Here is a 20316-nt window from a genome sequence, read left to right on the forward strand (position 1 = left end):
CGGGGAGTGGGTGGATAAAATTTCCACTTTGCCTCAGTCCCCACCAATCCCTGTTGCCTCCCCAACCCTGTGACCATTGGTTATTGGAATTGATCGTGGGCTGATGCTTTTTCTGTTCCTAGGGTCAAATGTAGAAGGAAATGTTTTACTTCATTCCTGCTCCTACAGAACTGATAGTCTAGTGGGCAAGATGGACCAGTAAATCACCAGTGATGATATAGAGTGGTCAGTGCCCAGAGGGAGCCTGGGGCTACAGGTGTGTGTGGGGGGGGCACATCCTGGGATGACGCTAAACCTCGATGGAAGGGTTGGGGTTGGGAAGATCCCGGTAGAGGAGGAGAAGGAGGGGACACTGCAAATCATCGGCAATGTCCTGGTGGCTTGACCCAGAGCAGGCTGTGTGTATATGAGACATCATGCCACTGAGGGATTTGAATTTGACCCTGAAAATTATGGAACGCCTTCAAGGGTCTTGTGCACAGTCAGTTGGATATCCAGTTCGGAAGGCTGCCTCTGATGTGGCCAAAGGTTGGATGCCTGAACTAAGTTTTTTGCTGTCTCTGATTTTATTATATTTTCTAAGTTTGCTGATAGTAAGAATGCCACTGATCTTTCTAAACTCGAACTGCTTTTGAGGATTTTTCCCTTTGGATATAAAATTCTGCCAACAAAATTGTAAAATTCTGTGTATTCCTTTTAAAACAAGAGCTTTTCTTCGTGTTTTCAACATAATACAGTGAGACCGGGAAGGCAGTTTCTTTGTGGAAGGTCAGAATATTCCCAGGAGAGCCTCCTTCAGTCCTGGTACCTGCCTGGCCCCAGGAGCCCTTTGGGTTTTTGACCCCAGAGACAAAGCCAGCAGTGCATGTATGCCTTCTCATTTCATCCTTGTCAAAGTGGGACTGAGTTCTGCCGGGGGCAGGGAGGAAGGAACACATTGAGCACCAGCTGTATACCAGGCCCTGCACAAGTGCTTCAAATGCATCATTTCACAAGCGCCCTGACATGTGGGCATCAGGAGCACCATTTATCAGATGAAGAAACTGAACCCCCCAGGGGTTCAAGAGGACTCTTCTAGGGTGATCCTGCCAGGACTGGGGGCACTGGGAGTTCACATCTGACTCCATATCTCCCCCCAGCCATGCCCACTCCGGTGCCAGCAGACAGGGTGAGCCCGCCTTCCAGCACACATCCTGCCAGGACACTCCCACCGTGGGAAGCCCCGGATGTGACCCAGGTTAACATGATGGTGCACGGAAACCTGAGCGAGCCCCAAAGTTTGACAACGGCTGACTCTTTACTCACTTGTTGCTGCATTCAGTTAAGCCTCATGAGCAATAGTTCAAATCCGTCTTAATACATCTCTATTACAGACAAGGAACTGAAGCTCACTTCTCCATAAAAAAGCCTCCGTTTCCTTTTCTGTACCATGGGGGTCTTGCTAACACCCATCTCACAGGTTGTGAGGCTTATATTAAATGTTACTATTTGTAGGGAATTTCCTGGTGGTCCAGTGTTTAGGACTCTAAGCTCTCACTGCCGAGGACCCTGGTTCAATCCTGGTCTGGGAACTAAGATGCTACAAGCTGTGTGGCATGGCCAAAAAAAAAAAAAAGAAAGAAAAAAAAAAAGGAAAAAAGTCACTATTTGTAAAGCAATTAGATGTGTCTGCAACGTAGTAAGCTGTCTTCGTAAGTGTTAAATAAAACTGCATGGATATTTTTGGTGTGTGATGAAGGGCGTATGGCAATGTATCGAGTGTTGGAGTCCTGGCTCTGTTATTTATCAGCTGAGTGACCTTGGACAAATCGCTTCACCGCTCTGAGTCTCAGTTTCCTCATCCGTACAATGGGGATACTAACGGTTCCTAGCTCACTGAGAGTCAATGAAACTTCCCAGGCAGGCGCTTGGCTGCTAATCGTTCAGTGTTGACCCAATGATCATCATTTACAGAAGCTTAATGGGAGAACGGAGGAGGATTCCATTCCCTGGGTTTAGTTGTCTGGTTGATGGGTTCCTTTGGTTCATGCCGTTGCATCTTCGGGTTGCGCGCCCCACCGCCCTTGCGCCTGCGCGCTGACCTCCTGCAGGTCCCACGGGTTCCGGTAGGTGGCGCTGTTAGCACCGCGGCGCTGCGACAGAGCTGGGAGTCGTCGCCTGTCCGCACCTCCCGGAACTGCAGCCCGAGCCCAGGGTGTGTGCCTTGCCTCGCTAACGTGTTCGGGGTGGTTTCCAAGGGCTACGTGAGGAGCCCTATTTGAACACTGTTGGAAAAGTTTGAAGCCTCCTAAGTGGGTGCTTTGGGATTCTGACTTCATGTCAGCCGCTGAGTCGAAGGTATGTCCTGTTACTTCTGCTACTACTACTAGTACTACTACCAGTACTGCTGCTGCTACTACTGTTGCTACCACTACCACTAGCACCATCACCATCATCACCTCACAATTTTTGGGTTCAAGTCCAGGTTCTATATCTTTGTAGCTGTGTGATCCAGGGAAGTCAATTCACCCCTCTGGGCCTCAGTTTCTGCATCTCTAAAATGGGACAGGAACACCTCTACCTTGCAGGATTACATAAGATAATGTGTGTAAAATGCCTGCCACAGAAAATGTTCAATAATTGGCGTTGATTAATATTTTTATTATGATTCTATGGCCTGCCAGGGGCTCCTGAGGGGCAACCCGACCCCTAATGCAGGTAAACCGTAGCATGTTCACTTCTTGGTTTGAAAGGTACGGCAGGGTGCACGGCAACACCTCCACAGGAACACCCCAGAAAACATCGTGCAATATGGCTGGGATTCCTCGCTCTGCCCTAATCTGCTGTGTGACTCTGAGCAAGTGCCTTCTCCCCTCTGGGCCTCAGTTTCCTCATCTATAAAGTCAGGAGATTGGACAGTTCAAAGCTCCTTTCTAGCTCTGTCAATCTACAGTGGACTGTCACTGCATCCAGTCCCTGGTTTGTATTCGTAATTCCAGGGAAATCAACACTCCATCCACAAGTGGGCACTTCGGTTTCTCCTTGTGACATCTAATGGGACCACATGTGCAAAGCACTTAGCACAGGGCCTGGCACCTAGAGGCTGCTTGATAAAGGGCAGCTATGATGATGCTGATCACAATCAGCTGTGCACCTAGCCCAGAGAGGAGTGTCTGGAAGGCAAGTCATTCAACTCCTGTTTGCTGAACACCTACTATATGGGAGCCCCAAGTCAGATAAGGCTGCACCCTCCAAGGGGCTCAAGGTCCACGGGAAGACATTTAGATGGAGGAGGGCAGGGAGAGCCCCTCTGAGGAGGTGACATTTGAGCTGAGATCTGAAGAGGGAGAAAGAACAGACCAAGAAAAGAAGCCGCTACAGCTGATGCAAAGGCCTTGAGGCAGGAGAGAAAGCACCACGTTCTAAGGACAGAGAGAGGCCAAAGTGTCTGGCGCCTGGTGATCAAGCGGGGAGGAGAGTGAGGGAGGAAACCTAGCGATGCTGAGGCTAGTGTGAGTTTGGTTTTTATTTTAGAGCAAGGGAAGTCATAAGCCTCTGTGAGTACAGGGTGACAAAGACAATTCTCAGTTGAAAAAGCTGTTAGCCAAAAAACAAAGAAAACAAAAAAAAAGCTGTTAGCTAGGATCTTAACCGTCCGGGCTGCTCCCTCTGCTGCCCCAACCTCTGCCCCTTCCTGGCTGGGAGAATTGAGCTCTTCATCACCTATGTGCCAGGGGGCAGGGGTGGAGGAGTGGCGGGGGAGGGGCTCCCAGGCCTCTGTGAAAGTCATGGACCTCTCAGAAACATGTTCACTCACCCCCCCTCACAATTCTGGTCACCATCCCAAGGGCCTCCATGCATCCCCAGTAGCCCACCCAGGGGCCCCAGCTGGGAAGCCTGGAATTACTCAAACCCCACTGGCGCCAAGGCTCCCCGCCCTCTCTAGGCCATAGCTCCAGATGAAGGCTAATTCCAAAATGCCCGTGGCCAGCTGTGGCTCGGCCACACCCACAGGCCACCAGGCCTGCTGCCCAGCAGCGGACTGGAATCACAGCCAGTGGCTGAGGGCTGAGGGTGGCTGTTCCCATGGCAACGGATGTCTGAGGGGAAGGGCTTCCTCCCGACCTGGCCTCAGGTTTCTGCCCCAGGGAGAATTCCAGAAGAGCCTCATGGTCTCTGGGACAAAGCCCGCTCTTTGTAGGACCCAGGTGGACAAACCAGCTGAGTGTCCTCAGCCTCTTGGTATCCTGTCTCTGCGGCTTCTAGGTAAATGTGGGGAGATGTGATCTCATGGGGGGCCTGCTGTCCATTGGGGCAGCCGCCCAGAGGAAGACCATCAGACCCCACACCCTCCTGGCTCTGTGACCTTGGGCAGGTTCCTTCACCTCTCTGAGTATGTTCCTGTCCTGTAGCTGGGAGGGATTGGTGAGGATCAAGCCCTATGCAGTGCCTGGCACACAGCAGGTGCTGCATAAATGCACACAGGCCAGCCCTGGTTCTCCCCCACCCTCGTCCCCAATTGTTTCTTCTCCACTTCATGACTTGAGCCCTTCCCTGGCACTCAGAGAAAAAGCCAAAAGGCCAACCAGAATTCTCACGCCTACAACCCCATGTTCCCCGATCTCACCCAGGTGGATGTGAGCAGGGCTTCCCATGTCAGAGTTGAGGGCACTAAGGCACAGGGGCCAGTGCCAAGTGGCTGCTAGAGGGGCTGGAGAGTGTCATCTGAATTCAGACGGTCCTGGGTTCAGATCCTGACCGCATCACCAGCAGGTACCTCAGGCAAAGGGCTTGCACTGTATGGAGGCTCAGTTTGTCCATCTGTGAAAAGGGCTGGAGAAACCCACCCATCTCACTGGGATGAGATGGCCAGGGTCTGCAGGAATCTAGCCCCACGTGGTGGTTTTGGCTGCATCCCTAACTCTGAGGAGAGCTTCAGGCCCCCAGGAACCTAGATACCAACTCTTGGCCTAAACCAAGCTCTGGAGCTGTGAGGACACCAGCAGGGCTAAGGGGGTGCCCAGGGGAGAGAAGGAGGGGAGAGGGCAGAGGCAGAACAGCATGGGGTGTGGGAACAGAGAGGAAGGAAGTTTCTGCCTGGGAGTGTAGGGGAGAGCCATGCCAGGGATGCCTGCTGCCTGCTGGACTCAGTAGTTCTCATCTGTAAAATGGAGACACTAATGCCAACCTCACAAGATGTGGGAAGGAAGATGTGTAAGGGAGAGTGTAGGGTAAACATAAGAGCGCTCAGAAGGGGATGTTGGTCTTGGTGGGGGAAGCACGGTGCCCTCACAGGACTAGTTACTGAGCATTACTATGTCCCGGCATTGCCGGCCCTCACGAACATGATGGTGTTTAATCTTCCCAGGTAGGAGAAGGGGTAGGGGCAGTTGCTATTCCCATGTTATAGACAAAGAAGTAAAGCTCAGAGAAGCAAGGTCACCTGCCTGAGGTCACACAGCTTAGAAATATGGTACAGCCACTCCCAGATACTTTGGACTCCAGAGACCACATTCTTCTTCTTCTTTTTTTTTAACCTTTTGTAACAGCTCTATTGAAATACAATTCACATACCATGCAATGCACTCACTTGAACTATTCAATGGTTTTTAGTATATTCACAGATAGATGCAATTCTTACCACAGTCAATTTTAGAACATTTTCATCATCCTAAAAAGAAACCCCATACCCTTTAGCCATCACCGCTCCAAGCCCCTCCAGCGCCTTGCAAACACTAGTCTACGTTCTTTCTTCTTTCTGTTTTTTTGGGATGCGTTGGGTCTTCGTTGAGGTGTGCGGGCTCTAGCTGTGTGGGCTTCAGTAGTTGCGGTACTTAGGCTCTAGAGCCAGGCTCAGTAGTTGCGACACGTTGGCTTAGTTGCTCCGCGGCATGTGGGATCTTCCCAGACCAGGGCTCGAACCCATGTCCCCTACATTGGCAGGCGGATTCTCAACCCCTGTGCCACCAGGGAAGTCCCTAGTCTACTCTCTGTCTCTATGGATTTGCCTCTCCTGGACATTTCATATAAATGGAATCATACAGTATACGGTCTTTGCTGTCTGGCTTTTTTCACTCAGTATAATGTCTTCAAGGTCCATCCACTTCGTATCAGGCATGAACACTTCATTCTTTTTTTTTTTGGCGGCACCATGTGGCTTGTGGGATCTTAGTTCCCCGACCAGGGATCGAACCTGGGCCCTCGGCAGTGGAAGTGCAGAGTCCTAACCACTGCACCGCCAGGGAATTACTTCATTCTTTTTATTGTCAAATAATATTCCACAGTATAGATATACCACATTTCATTTATCCGTTCATCGTTTGAGTCGTTTCTATTTTGGCTGGTATGAATAGTGCTGCTGTGAACACTTGTATACGAGTTTTTTTGGTATTCATATGTTTTCATTTCTCTTGACTGTATCCCTAGGAGTGGAATTGCTGGGTCATATGGTAACTCTGTATTTAACTTTTTGAGGAACTGCCAAACTTTTCCACAGTGGCTGCACCATTTTACATTCCTGCCAGTGGTGTATGAGGGTCCCAGCTTCTCCACATCTTTGCTGACACATGTCTTTTTTTTTTAAATCAAGTCCTTGAGGTTGCTACCAAGGACTCAACTTTTTTTTTTTTTTTGCGGTACGCGGGCCTCTCACTGTTGTGGCCTCTCCCGTTGCGTAGCACAGGCTCCGGACGCGCAGGCTCAGTGGCCATGGCTCACAGGCCCAGCCGCTCCGCGGCATGCGGGATCTTCCCGGACCGGGGCACGAACCCGCGCCCCCTGCATCGGCAGGTGGACTCTCAACCACTGCGCCACCAGGGAAGCCCTATGATCTGTCTTTTTGAGACCATATTCTCATTGACTTTGCTATACTAGAGTCTGCCCAGCTTGGGTTCAAATGCTACCAGCTGTAGGATCTCAGGCACATGGGCTGTCTGTGTCCTTTTATAGAAGATGGCATAGGAATCTCTCCCTTCCTCGTTGTCAGGAGGTGAACTGGCAGCATCAGGGCTATGCTAACTGTAAAGTGAGGTGCGTATGTCTTTATATGTTTTTATATATGTTTTTATAACTGGGGGTTGGGGCAGATGTACCAGGTATAAAGTCCCTGAGATGTGGACCCATCTGGCTCCCGATCTCTCCCCAGTGCCTGGCACTGATTCTGGCATACTGTAGGTGCTTGCTAAGTGTAGACCCTCGATGCTGCCCAGGAACCTCCCTTAGTGGAAGTGGCCGTGCCCCTGCTAGGGACTCTGGGACCCATGTGGGACAAGGTGCTGGGCCTGCCTATAGCCTCTACAGGACTCTCTGCCCGTTTTAAGGGCTTTGAAAATTTTTCCTTCCCTAAGAGGAAAAGTTCCTTTTGTTGAGAGTCTCTTGTTCTTCCAAGGTAGAGCTGGAGAGTTCCACCAGAGACAAAAAACAGTGAAATAATGGCAGTCACATCCTAGCAGTGGCCCTTGTTCATATTTAGTCAAGCCACCGAGTGTTTGCTGGGTGCCCCGAGCACCTCACTTTCTCTTCCCACTCCCCACTTTCCTGCAAGGCAGGCCTGCATGCTTTCAATCAGCCAGTATTTTTTCCCTAATTTTTCTTTTATTGTGGTAAAATACACATAACAAAATTTGCCATCTTAAGCCATTTGCAAGTGTACAGTTCAGTGGCTCAAAGAACACTCACACTGTTGTGCAACCATCACCACCATCCATCTCCAGAACTCTTGTCATCTTGCAAAACTGAAAGTTTGTACCCATTAAACTGTAACTCTATTCCCCCCTTCCTCCAGCTCAATCAACCAGTATTTTTTTTTAATAATTTTTTTTATAACGTATTTGGCTGCGCCAGGTCTTAGTTGTGGCACGCAAGATCTTTGTTGCGGCATGCAGGATCTTTAGTTGCGGCATGCAGGATCTTTTAGTTGCAGCATGCGGTATCTTTAGTTGCGGCATGCATGTGGGATCTAGTTACCTGACCAGGGATTGAACCTGGGACCCCTGCATTGGGAGCACAGAGTCTTAACCACTGGACCACCAGGGAAGTCTCAATCAAACAGTATTTTAAAAGCACCTACTAAGTGCCAAGGGGCTGGTCCTGTGGCTGCAAATGAGACAGACGTGGTCCTTGTCTTGTAGGAACTGATACCCATTTTTCAGATGAGAAGACTGAGGCACTGAGAGGGAGAGGCTCTTGCTCACGGCTCCCACCTCATCAGTGGCAAAACAGAGTTTAAACCCATGGCTGGCATAGGGGCCAAGATCCAGCTTCTTGGCCAAAGATGAGTCACTTTTTTGCATGGGGCCTCAGTTGCCCCGTCCATGAAATTGGGTTCAGGAGGGAGTTGGGTTAACCATACAGATGCTGAGGGCTCATACCTCTTCCCCCTAATTTTGGAGAAGAGCGGACACCCTCCCCGACCCTATCTTCTCTCATCCCCTCCATCACCTTCCTACTAACCTGAATTATCCCTGTCATTTTCTTTTCATTTGAGAAGGGTCTTTCTGCAGAAATGGGCTCCAGACTAGTTATGCCCATGACTCCTCTGCTTCCCAACCTGGCCCAGCCCCAGCCCCAGCCCAGAAGGCCCCCAACAGATGGGCTTTCCATCAGGGAAGTATGAGGGGCCCCCTGTTTACATTCCTCACTGCCAGATAGCTGCCTGTCTGCTCTGTTTAAGATCCTGGAAACCCAGAGTAAAAAGTTTCTCTTCCCCATCCCCTCATGGAGGGAGCTTTGGAGAGGCCACACTACCTTCCAAGCCTCAGTTTCCCATCTGTAAAATGGGCACAGCAATCCCTACCTCATAGCCTGGTGGGAGGAAGGTTTACATGACACCCCCACACACCCCACCCCTTGCTCAGCGAGTTCATTATTAAGGTTTCTTTTTGGTAAATGTTTCACACTGGTGGTTTGAATTTTATTTTAATTTTTTGTCTGTTCGTTTTGGCCGCAAGGCATGCAGGATTTTAGTTCCCCGACCAGGGACCGAAACCATGCCCCCTGCAGTGGAAGCACGGGGTCTTAACCGCTGGACCACCAGGGGAGTCCTCAAACTGGTGATTTGAACACATCACTTCCATTAAGGTTCTCTGTCTCCAGCGATTCTCAAATTCCACTTTCTAGCTGCCGGACCGACACCCCATGGGAACTATTTCTACTTGCAAGCTCAGGAGGAAGGATGTACCCCACTGTCTTCCCAGTGGGAGATTTAGCTCAGTTTAGTAAAAACAATAACGATAAAAAGGGCTAAGAATGCTCCTTGGGCTCTGCACAGACCTGGTGCTCCCAGCATCTTCACTGTGATGTGAGGTGGGGACATATCTACACTGCGCTCTACAGAGGGGACACTGGAGCACAGAGAAGGGACCAGCTGTTCAGTTAGTGAGTCACAGAGCTAGGGCTTGGGCTCAGGGAGTCTGGCTCGAGGCTTCCAACCAGTCCCGGCAGAAGTGAGCTGCCCGTCCCATGGAGGTATTCAAGTGTCTGGGGTAGAAGGTGTGTCTGGGTGGTGGGGCTTACCTTCACCATCTGATAAAAGAAAAAGCACTCACTGATCTCCTACTCAGTGCCAGGCTCCGTGCTAGGCGCTGGGTAGAGGTGAAGTTAAGAGGAGCTCACATTGATTTAGTCCTGGACCTGCACTGTCTGTAACACAGGTGTCTCCCCTCCTGGACGTGGAGCTACCTGAGGCCCGGGACCTACCGCAGACCTGTCTCTGGATTGTCTGCTGAATGAATGAACGAGCGAAAGCGATGAGCAATCAGCGAGATGCCCTTTAACAGATAAGGAAGGAGTCCCAGGCTGGAGAGGTCAGGAGTCCATGATCTCAGGATTCCAGCCAGAGCCCCCTCCACGGAGCGCCTGCCCTCTACCAGGGATCATGACGCCCACTTTCCAGGTGAGAAAACTGAGGGCCCGCCTCTGTTCCCCGCAGGGGAGCCGATCCCGGGTGCGGGGTAGGCTCGGTGCCACAGCTGCAGGGCGGGCGGGGTGGGCGGGGTGCAGTCCGCGGGCGGCGCGCGAGGTGGAACCTGAGCTCGGGGAGGAGGGACGCGGCGGCGGCGGCGGCGGCGGGCGGGAGGGAGCGGGGCCGGCTGCCGGGATTCAGGAAGCGCTGTGCTCCCGGCCGCCGGCGCGGAGCCCTCCCGGAGGTGAGTGGGGCCTGGAACTTCGGGGCGGGGACCCCGGGAGGGACGGCCCAGCCGAGGACCTCGCGCTCCTCCGGGCACGTCTTGGAAGCTGCGGAGTGGTGGCCTGGAGCGCGGGAGGCGCGGGACCCGCGGGGGGCCCTTGGGCCGGGCACCACCTCTCTGGGCTTGGGTTTTGTTACCTGCGAAGAGGGCGCCAACGTGGGCTCCGGGCCCAGGTCCCCCAATATCCAAGCCCAGGAAGCAAACACAGAAGGCCCTGCAGCCCACCCCGGAGTCACCTCCTTTTTGGAGAGCTTGGAAGAGGGAGTTGGGGTCCTGAGGTTTGCCCCCCACCTCTGGGAGGGAATTGGGAGCCTGGAACTTCCAAAGGCCACTTCTTAGTTACTGAGCCCCAGAGAGATGGCTCTTTCCCCGCAAGAGGCAGGAAAATCTTTAACCTCCCCTCCAGCTATGCCCTGGAGACTCCTGGGAGGTCTCTGAAGACGGGGAGAGACCTCCCATCCTCCCCGCCTGGTTGGCCGTTCCAGCCACAGGCACCCCTGCCTGGCCCAGCCCCAGCGGGTTTCTCCATCTGTCTTCCCCATTTTGCAGATGAGGAAACTGAGGCTCTCAGGTCGGGGATGTAGCCAAGTGGAATTTACACCCAGGGCTGTCCGGCTCCAACGTCCTCCCTGCCTGGTGCCCAGGGGGTGTCTTGGAAGTTACCCAGGAGGGGCTGGGCTTATGGCTGCCGAGTGTCTGCAACAAGGGCTTCTGCTGGGAGCAGGGGTAGGGGCCTGATGTCGTGTGTGAGCTTTGATCTGGGACGCTAAGACCCACTGGAGGGTTTAAGCTTTGCCACTTTATCTCTGGGGCGGGGACAGCGGGGTGAAGAGGTGGCCTCGTCTGAGAGGTCAGGTACTAGGGTCGGCCCAGGTCACCTGTGAGGTTAAAAGTGGGGCTTGTGTGGGCCCGAACCCTCACTCTGCCACCCCACTACTGTGTGACCCTGGGCTGCTCCCTCAGCTGCCTGAGGGACAGAGAGCTCATCTGGAAAATGGGGTCGGCTGAAGGTGAACCCTGGGGCTGAGGTGAGGACAGCGGACCTGTGAGGGGACCCACGCCGTGCCTGGAGCCCCAGCTGTTACTATGCTTGTGCTGTTGTTGTAACGTCTTCTTAATGGAAGGGGGTGAGAAAGGTTATTGGCCATTTCCGCATTTCTCTGCATCATTCTGTTTGAGTGACAGTGGGAACCAGAAAGGCTGGGGGCCCCTTTTCCCACCTTCATTGGTCAATCGGAGCGGGGAGGGGCTCCCAAGACACATGGCAAATGGCGGTCATGGGCCAGTCAGGCTCACGTTTGTGAAAGCAGGGTGGGGTCATTCTGAAGTGGAGTTTTCCGAGGTTTAGGGAATGGGCACCTGAGGAAGAAGCGTGCAAGAGAGCCCCAGTGGAGATGCCTGGGATTCCCCAAGTTAAATCCAGACCAGATGCCTTACACCCGGGCCGCGGCTGTGGACACCGCCGCCACCTCCTCAGGTGTGAGCTGGGCCTCAGCCATTTCCTTTGTCCATCGAACCCTCCGGGAAAGCCATCCTGTGCCAGCCCTGGGCTGGGCACTGAGGCACCTCAGACCCAGACTAGCCCCAGCCCGAGGGGCGTGAACTGAGCGGTCCAAGAGAGCCGGTGAGATGGGAGAAAGGGCTGCCTCTCTCCCACGGCTGCCTCCCTGACCCTGGGGTTGCCCCTCGTGCCAGCTGTGGCTTCCAGCAGGAGCCCTCACACCAGACCTGAGGGCGCCCAGCAAGGGATCACTGTGCTGGATGCCGTGAGTGGGGGCCAGGAGAGCGCTCTGGGGGTGGCACTGTGGCGACCCAGTACCCGGGACGGCTTGATCAAGGTGGCACTCGAGCCTCACCTGGAGGAATAAATGCAGATATTGGGCAAAAGGGGTTTTAGGTAAAGACCTGACTTCTACCTGTCACCAGGTGGTAAGAGTAGGGTTTGGAGAGCTGAGACATCCTCCTGTTTGTCTGGAGTGTGTGACATGAACAGGAAGGACAGGGGATCAGACAGGCAGGGACTGGGTCAGACCCAGAAACCCTACAGGGGTCCAGGCTGGGAAGGACATGCCGGATGTGTGGTCTTGAAAGGTCCGCAGAGTGGGGGCCAGGCGGGGAGGCCAGTCCCCAGGCAGGGGAAGCCATCCAGGCCAGAGGTGTGAGGCCCCAGGTAGGGACTGGCAGGGGCGGCTGGAAGGTGTAGGAGGGAGAGAACCATGCAAGCCTTGGCCTCACTGCACCTGGCACGTGGTGCTCAGTAAATCACTGTTGCACGGTTGAGTGACTGAAAACATCGTTTTGAGAGGGCCAGAGTCCTTTGAGGTCCTTCGTGTGTTCCCAGGAGGGAGGGGGCCACATGGAGCAGGCAGCTCTACCCCTCCCAGGCCCACGGCCTGCTGTCTGCCTCAGTTTCTCCCATTTGACTCCGGGAAAGACACTCCAGGCCCCTCCCCAATTCATGGGGACCCAGGGACTAGCTCCTCTTCTTGTCACACACACGATCTGGGGAGCCAAGGGAACATTTCATGCTAGCAAGCCCTCTGGAATGCTGTGTGTCACCAAGTTGGGGTGGAATTCACCTGTTAAAGATTAATTCAGATCTCTTGAGATGCTTGTGGTCCTGGGCCCCGCAGCTGCCGCTCTGAACTCTGAGTGCAAGGTTCTTTCTGGTTTTAGCCAAGCGTGGGCTGCATCAGTGGTCCTTACGATGGTTGCGAACATTTATTGAGCACTTACTGTGTGCCAGGCACTGAGCCCAACACTCAGTACATTTGGATGCAAGGCTGGGATTATACCCATTTTTGAGAGGGAGGAACTGAGGTCAAGGTGGTGAAGTTGCTTGCCCAGCTGGGAAGGGCCGGAGCTGGGATCTGAACTCCATTTATCTGATTCTAAACTCCATGCCCTTAACTTCCAAAGTGGCCTTTCCGCATTTGTCTGGATCTGGGGTCATGGGAAGTTCGTCTGCACTTTAGAGATAAGAACCTGAATTGTTCAGACAGGCCTGGGTTTAAATCTGAGGCCTGCTGCCTTCTCACCAGGGGAGCTCGGGCAAGTCACCTCATCTTTCTGAGCCTCGGTTTCCTCATCTGTCAACTGAGGCTGTCAACCCCCTCTTTGCGAGGACAGTCCAGGGCACACAGATGGGGCTCTGAGCATTATCGTCTTCCTCATCCTGTCCCCCGGCCTGTGCCAGGGTGCCTTATCCTCCAGCTCATCTCTCTGAGAACCCCTCTGTGGCAGGAAAGCAGGTGGAAGGTAGCAGGGGCAGAGCTAGACTTGTGTTGGGGCAAGGGGTGCTGCCTTTTCAGCTACAAAATATTTACGGGCATTGACTGAGCGCCAGGACCGCCAGAGTTTCCTGCTTTCCTAATGTAATGCTACCTGGTTCAGATCCCGGCTCTCAGTAAGTCCCCTTACTTCTTCTTGGGCCTCAGTTTCCTCATCTGTAAAATGGGATAATGTTAGTGCCTGCTTCGTGGGGTCGTTGTGGACAGTCTCCAGAGCAACACGGACTGTTCAGTGTGTAACCAGTGTCTGTTGCCTGACAGTCCCCTTGATGGTGTCACGGCATCACCCCCACTGGCGGTGGGCAGGGCAGGAATACTGAGTCCCATTTTACAGCAGAGGAAAGAAGTAATTTGCTCAGAGAGGCTCAGAGAGAGAAGTAATTTGCCTAGGGATGCCCCGCTGGCTCATGGGAGAGCTGGACCTGAAAGCCAGATCCCAGTGACTGGACACCTTGGGTCCCTGAAAACCCAGTGGGTGGCTCAGCTTCCTTCCTGGAAGGCCACTGGACTCTCCCCTCTTGGAGTCTGACCCACCTCTGTTCGCGTCCCAGCTTGGCCACTTGCTGCGGTGTTCCTGGGCTGCCACCTGGGGTTTGCTGGAGGTCAGAGCTCTGCCAGTTGGGGAGATCTGGGTTATTCTGACTGCCACTCCTGCCCCGGCCTGGACTCCCCCTGCCTTGAGTGCCCCTGAGCTGTCACCCTGGCCGAGCAGGAATGAGGAAGGGAGGCCAGGCCCTCGCTTTCACTGTGACTCTGACTTCCTTCCCACCTCTGAGCCCCTTCCTGGTCATCGGCTTCCGCTTTCTGCTCCGAGCCCTGCCCACTGCAGGCTGTGTGACCTCAAGCAAGTCACCCCACGTCTCTGAGCATGTTTCCTCAATTGTGAGGGATGGTCACGGGCGGCATGCCAAGGGCATAGGAGGCGCTCACAGGTCTGCTCCAGGTGAGGTCAGAGGGTGGGAGAGGCTATGGAAGGAGGTGGTGGTGTGGCGGGGCAGACAGGAGGGCCATTGACCAAATGGGAACATGCTTATTTTTCTTCGGGTGGTGAGTAACGGCCGCCCCTCCTGCCCCCGCCCTTGCTGCCGCCGCACAAAGGGTCCTCAGTCTCACTGGACGCCTGTTTTTCCCTGAGGGTGGAGTGGCCTGGCTTCCACCCGGCTGACCTGGAGGGCTGACCACCTTCTGGGACAGCTCGTCAAGGGTATATATGAGGGGGGGGCTACTTCCAACGTGTGTCCCCGATGGGCTCCACAGGCTCAGGGGGACCCCGGTGGGCAAGGGGCCAACTGACCTCAGACAGGGACCGGTTTGCCCGTTCACTCCTGTCCCTGTGTCCCTTGGCAGAGAGGAGGGGCTGAGGAATACCTGTGGACAGAGTGAATGGTGAAGGAAGGAAGGAATGAGTGATTGAACAGATGAATCAGCAAGGCGGGGGCATCAGGAGAACCCGCCTGCTCAGATTCAGACTTGGGTTTGGGCAAGTGTCCTGGCATCTCTGAGCCTCAGTTTCCTCATCTGCAAAATGGACTCATGATAGCTGCCACCTCATGGGGGGACATTGAACCTCATAGGTCAGAGAGCCCAGCACGCAGTAGGTGCTCAATAAACTATGTTAAAGGATGGGAGGGAGGAAGTTAGCTAGCTGGGTAGAGGTTCAGCTGTGGAGATCTGTCTGCCCTGTGGAGAATGACTTAGCTGTTTATGATTCCTTTCACTTATATACATGAGTTCATTCATTCGTTTGTTCATTCATTCAGCAAGTATATCTTGGATAGATACTATGTGCCAGGCCCTGTCCTAGGCACTGGGGACTCAGTGGTGACTGGAACAGAAGAGGTCCCTGCCCTCCTGGAGCTTGTGTCCGCGTTCCCATCATTGGGGGCCGCACTTTATGAGGCCCTGACACCCACAGTGACCATGCAACCCAGCAGTAGGTGCTGTGATTAGTTCGCTTTTAGAAATGAGGAAACTGAGGCTCAGAGAGCTGACATAATCTGCCTGGGGTCACACAGCTACTAAGTGGCAAAGCCACGATCGAAACTCTAAGTCTTTTTGTGCCGTGCCCGCTTGCCCCGTGACTTCCAAGGGGCGTGGCATCTAGAAAGATGACCCCAGGGAGAGGGCTTCATAGACCCTGAAGGGATGAACTCAAATGAGCTTAAAAGCAGGTGGCTGGAATCCTAGCCGCATTCCTTCCTGTTGAGTTGTGACCTCGGCTGGGTCTCTTGGTCTCTCCGAGCCTCAGTTTGCTCATCTGTGAAATGGGGATGAGAAGTAAACGCGAGAGCGCTCAGCACATGATGGGTGTTGGATAAATGTCAGCCCCTCCCCTCCATTCTCCCCAGACGTGGTTTATTCATCTGACAATGGAGACGATGATATCTAACTTCTAGAGTTATTTTTTGGATTAAAAGAGATAGAAGATGCTGTGTGGCATGTACCAAGGGGAGGATAGGCACTGCTGATGTGGGATTTCAGGCCTTACTCTCAGCCATAATTGCAAGCAGTTAGCCAGAGATGCAGCCTACTGTTGGCATAGGCTGGTGAGGCTGGCTGGGGCAGAGACAGGATCTCAAACTGGTTTTCTGCTGCCTGGGGCTCCCTTCCCGGCTCCTGCCCGACCCATTCATTCCACAGTGTCTGCTCTCTTCTCTGACTTGGTCACCTCGAGATTTTTGCACGTGGGTATGAGGTGGAGGGGTGTGTGTAGGTATGGGTGGGTGGGTATCCTGTCTCCTCTGGGCCTCAGTCTCCCAGCTAGGAAATGGGGCCATGATGGAAGAGAGATGGAAACGAGGAGGGGAGAAAACCTTTTCAGAAGGCCAGGGCTTCGTGTAGAGTCACAAGTCCTGGGTCACGTCTCCCCAGCTGTAAATTGAGGGAATATTAACGATGAAAAGGCAGCTGCCTTTTGTTAACATTTATTATGCACCAGGCGCTGTCTTAAACTCTTGAATTATCAACTCAATCAATTATCTTCCATTATCATTCAATCCTCACAACAGCCTTTTGGTGTAAGAGCTATCATTTTATTTTTTAATTCAAAGCGTGAATGTAGAGTCCAACCAATAACTATAAAGCAAATATGGGTTCACCCCTCCCAGGTGGCAGTAATTGTTTCGCCCATTGTACAGATGAGGAAACTGAGGCCCAGAGAGAGATGACTTGCTCCCAGTTGCCCTGCCAGGAAGTGGCAGGTGGGGAAGAGGACATAGGTTGGGTAGTTTCTGAGGTCACAGAATCCTCTCTGGGGGGGCTCTGTGTGGCTGTGACTGTCCTCCAGGAGAGGGGCTGGGCTAGGGAGAAGGGGCCTCCGTCTTCCTAGCTGGATCTGGGTAGCATCACGCTCTGAGCAGGGCTGAGTTAGAGGGTGGAATCCAGGGCTGTGCTCTGATGGGAGGGGGCGAGGCAAGGGAAGAAGGAGCCGGAGCCTCCTGGGACAGGGACTTCATGTCCTTGAGCCCCTGCTCTGTGCCAGCCCCTGTGCTGGACCCTTTATGCGCGTCTAACCTCACGCCGTTCCCTTGTTGCACCGAGGAAACTGAAGCTCCGGGAGGGGAAGTGACTTGTCTGAGGTCACCAAGCTGGGAAGTGTTATTGAGATGGAATTCACATGCATCTCACCCTTTCAACGTGTACAATTTCGTGGCTTTGTAGAGTGTTCAGAGTTATACAGACATCACCACTGTCTAGTTTCCGTGCCTGTTCATCACCCCCAAAATGAACCCCGTACCCGCTAGCAGTCCCTGTCCCCCCCCCCTCCCCCAGCCCCTGGCAACCACGAACCTGATTTCTGTTGCTATGGACGTGCCTATTCTGGACATTTCGTGTAGATGGGATCCTATCACATGTGGCCTTCAGTGTTGTTCAGCGTGTGCTCTTAACCCATTCAGCCACACTGCCTCCTGGTGGCTCCCACCCTGGGGCCAGGGACCTTGGAAGCAAATGCGTGCCCGTGAGAGCTCAGGGGGGGTATTTGCGTGCACTGTTGGAATCCCTCTGGCCAAGGACTTGCAGAATGACCACGTAACTGCCGTGGTCACATTGGCCTTGCCCTCTGTGGGGCCCAGTGAGTCACCCCAGCCCTTCCCTGCCTGGGCACCCTCCTGGGTGGGGGGACCCGACAGGACACTGGGGCTCTGTCAGGCCTGGTCAGGCAGCCACTGTGCAGCAAACAGGAAGCGGGCTGGGCTGAGACCTGCTAGGTAAATACAGGCTGTCTGGGGAAGGTGCCCGGCATGGCGTGATGCCCCCTGTTGCTGCCGCCCGCCAGGGCCCAGGGAGCCTCGGGCAGCTTGGCAGGCAGTGGGTTTTGCCTGGCCAAGGGGCTGAGCTCCCAGTGGCAGCTGCTCTGAGGTGGCTGCCAGAGTCCCAGGCTCTGGGCCCAGCCACTCCGCCCTCCCTGGCTATCATACCTTCCTTGGTCCTCAGTCTGTCAGTTCATCTTCTACTAATGATGCTGTAATGATACCGGTGATGCTGACAACAGCCATCATTACTGGGTGTGTGCTCTCTGCTGGGTGCTACCTTCTTTAACCCTCTCAGCAATCCGGAGATAGGTGCTATGATCATCACCACTTACAGGTGAGAAAACAGAGGCACAGAAAGGCCAGTGACTTGCCCAGGGTCACACAACCGGTGAGAGGGCAGTTTGCCTCTGGGGCCCCTGGTTCCCACCACTCACCCGAAACCACTCTTCTTCCACCCCCATCTTCCACCCTTTTCTTCTCGAGTCTCCTGGTCCTTGTAAAGTATCCACTGAAGGCATAGGTCCTGGGGCCACGTGGATCCTAGACCTGCTTCTGCCTCTAAGGAGCTGGGCAACCCTGTAAGAGTGACTCCACCTCTCTGAGCCTCAGTTTCCTCACCTGGAGGGAGGGGGGTTGGACAGAGCCGGTGTTTTCTCTCTCGGCACCAGCAAACCTTGGGATCCATCCTCATCTTCCTCCCCATCTCCCCATCCGCCCACCCACTCACCCATCTTTTCTTCCTTCCCACCTTTCTTCTCTGATGCCTCAGGCTGCACCGTTCCTCAGTGCCCCCTGCTCTTTCCCAGCTCCGTACCCTTGACCTTGCTGTCTCCTCTGCTCTTGTATCCCATTCCACTTGTCAAGCCCTCCTCCTTGCAGCCCCTCCCTGTGCCCGTCAGGTTTAGTGCTGCCTCCTCCCACCGTCCTCCTTCCAGAACTTCAGAGGACCTTGCTTTGCAGTGTAAGAACTTACTGATGCCTCGGCACGATGCTGATTGCTGGGGAGACAGCAGACACAAAAGAGTCCCTCCTTCATGGAACTCAAAACTAGAGGAGAAGAGAGAAGATGAATAAAAGAATGATATAAGTAAAGGTCAAAGTCTAATCATGAGAAGCGCTATAAAGAGAGGCACAATTTGCTCTAAGAGTGAACACAAGGGAGCCGGTTTAGACTGTGGGGGGGGTGGTGGCAGGAGGGCTTTTCAGAGGAAGTGCTGGTTGAGATGATACTCAAAGAAAGGGTTAGTGGAGGAAGTACATCCCAGGCAGAGGGAACAGCCCAGGCAAAGGCCTGGAGGGGGAAAGCCATCTGCCTTCCCTCCTAGACTGTGAATTCCCTGAGCTTCCACTCCTGTTTGCCCTGCAAGCAGGTGGCACTCAGCAGCTGGAGTGCACTGATCCCAGCTCCCTGGAATTCCTCCCCCTGGGGTAGAGCAGCCCCTGCACGCCTAAACTTGCCCCCAGATTTAAGCAGCTTTCCTTGGTCACGTAATCAGGAGGATGGGATTTGACATTACGTGCCAGGGTTTCCACGAGATCAGGCAAAGCCACGGGGTAACGGTGAGGATGGGTCCCTTCTTCTACCCTCTGCGTGGGGACAGGGGGATGGAGCAAGAGACTTCCACCCCACCCCTGCTGAGGCCGGGATTCTCAGAAGGCACCTGCCGTTCACGAAGTCTTGCGGTTTGCTGTTTGCTGAGGGCTTACTCTGTGCCGGGTGCTTGACTCAATTCATATAATCCTCACGGTGACCCAGTTAAGTTCCTCAAGGAAAGGTGAGGCAGGCGAGCCTCGGAGAGGCTAAGTCAGTCTCTCAGGCTCCTCGAGCTGATGAGTGGTGAGTCTGGGAGCCAACCCGCTGCTCTGACATCAAAATGCAAGTTCTTTCCATGCCCCCTTAGCTCCTGCCAGGTGCCCCCTCCTTAGGGGGGAGGGATCGTGGGTTTGGCTGCTCTGACTGAGTCCGCAGGGCCATCAGAGGCATGCATGACCTTCAGCCATGTTTCTGGAGAGCCTGGAGTCTGACCCAGGCAGAGAGGAAGGCTTGGGGACCCTGGCTCAGCACTGTATCTCCTCACCCCGCCCGGGACCCCCGCACCCCTGACCTCGGCCACTCCCGAGCCCTTCTGGTCTAACCAGCTCTTGCCACCAGACATGCCTCAGCCTCTTGTTTTGTCTATAGCGGTTTCTTCTGTTTTCCCACCAGGTCAGCCCCAGCAGGGCAGGAGTTCTTTGTCTTGCTGACGTCTGTGTCCCCAAGACCTGGCACACAATAGGTGCTCAATAAACATTTGTTGAGTAAATACATAGGTGAATGGTTTCCAGTCCTGCTGCTTGATGCTAAAACAAAAACATTTGAAATCTGCTGCGTTAAGTGAACACAGTGTGTGGGGATGTCCACGCTCTGCCTAAATGTCCTTCGCTGAGCCCCAGACATGCTCCTGGTGCCATCTGGGTGCTACCTGCTGCAAAGGCATTCCCAGGGGCTCACAGCAGGCAAGCCGGCATGTGCCGGATCACATGGGGAGAGACAGGAAGAAACATACACGATATTTACACACAGAGGAGATGAAGGAGGACTCTCAGCCTCTCTCCTGCCCTGTACCC

This window comes from Tursiops truncatus, chromosome 13, assembly GCF_011762595.2.
Source record: "Tursiops truncatus isolate mTurTru1 chromosome 13, mTurTru1.mat.Y, whole genome shotgun sequence".
In the NCBI taxonomy this organism is placed as follows: domain Eukaryota; kingdom Metazoa; phylum Chordata; class Mammalia; order Artiodactyla; family Delphinidae; genus Tursiops; species Tursiops truncatus.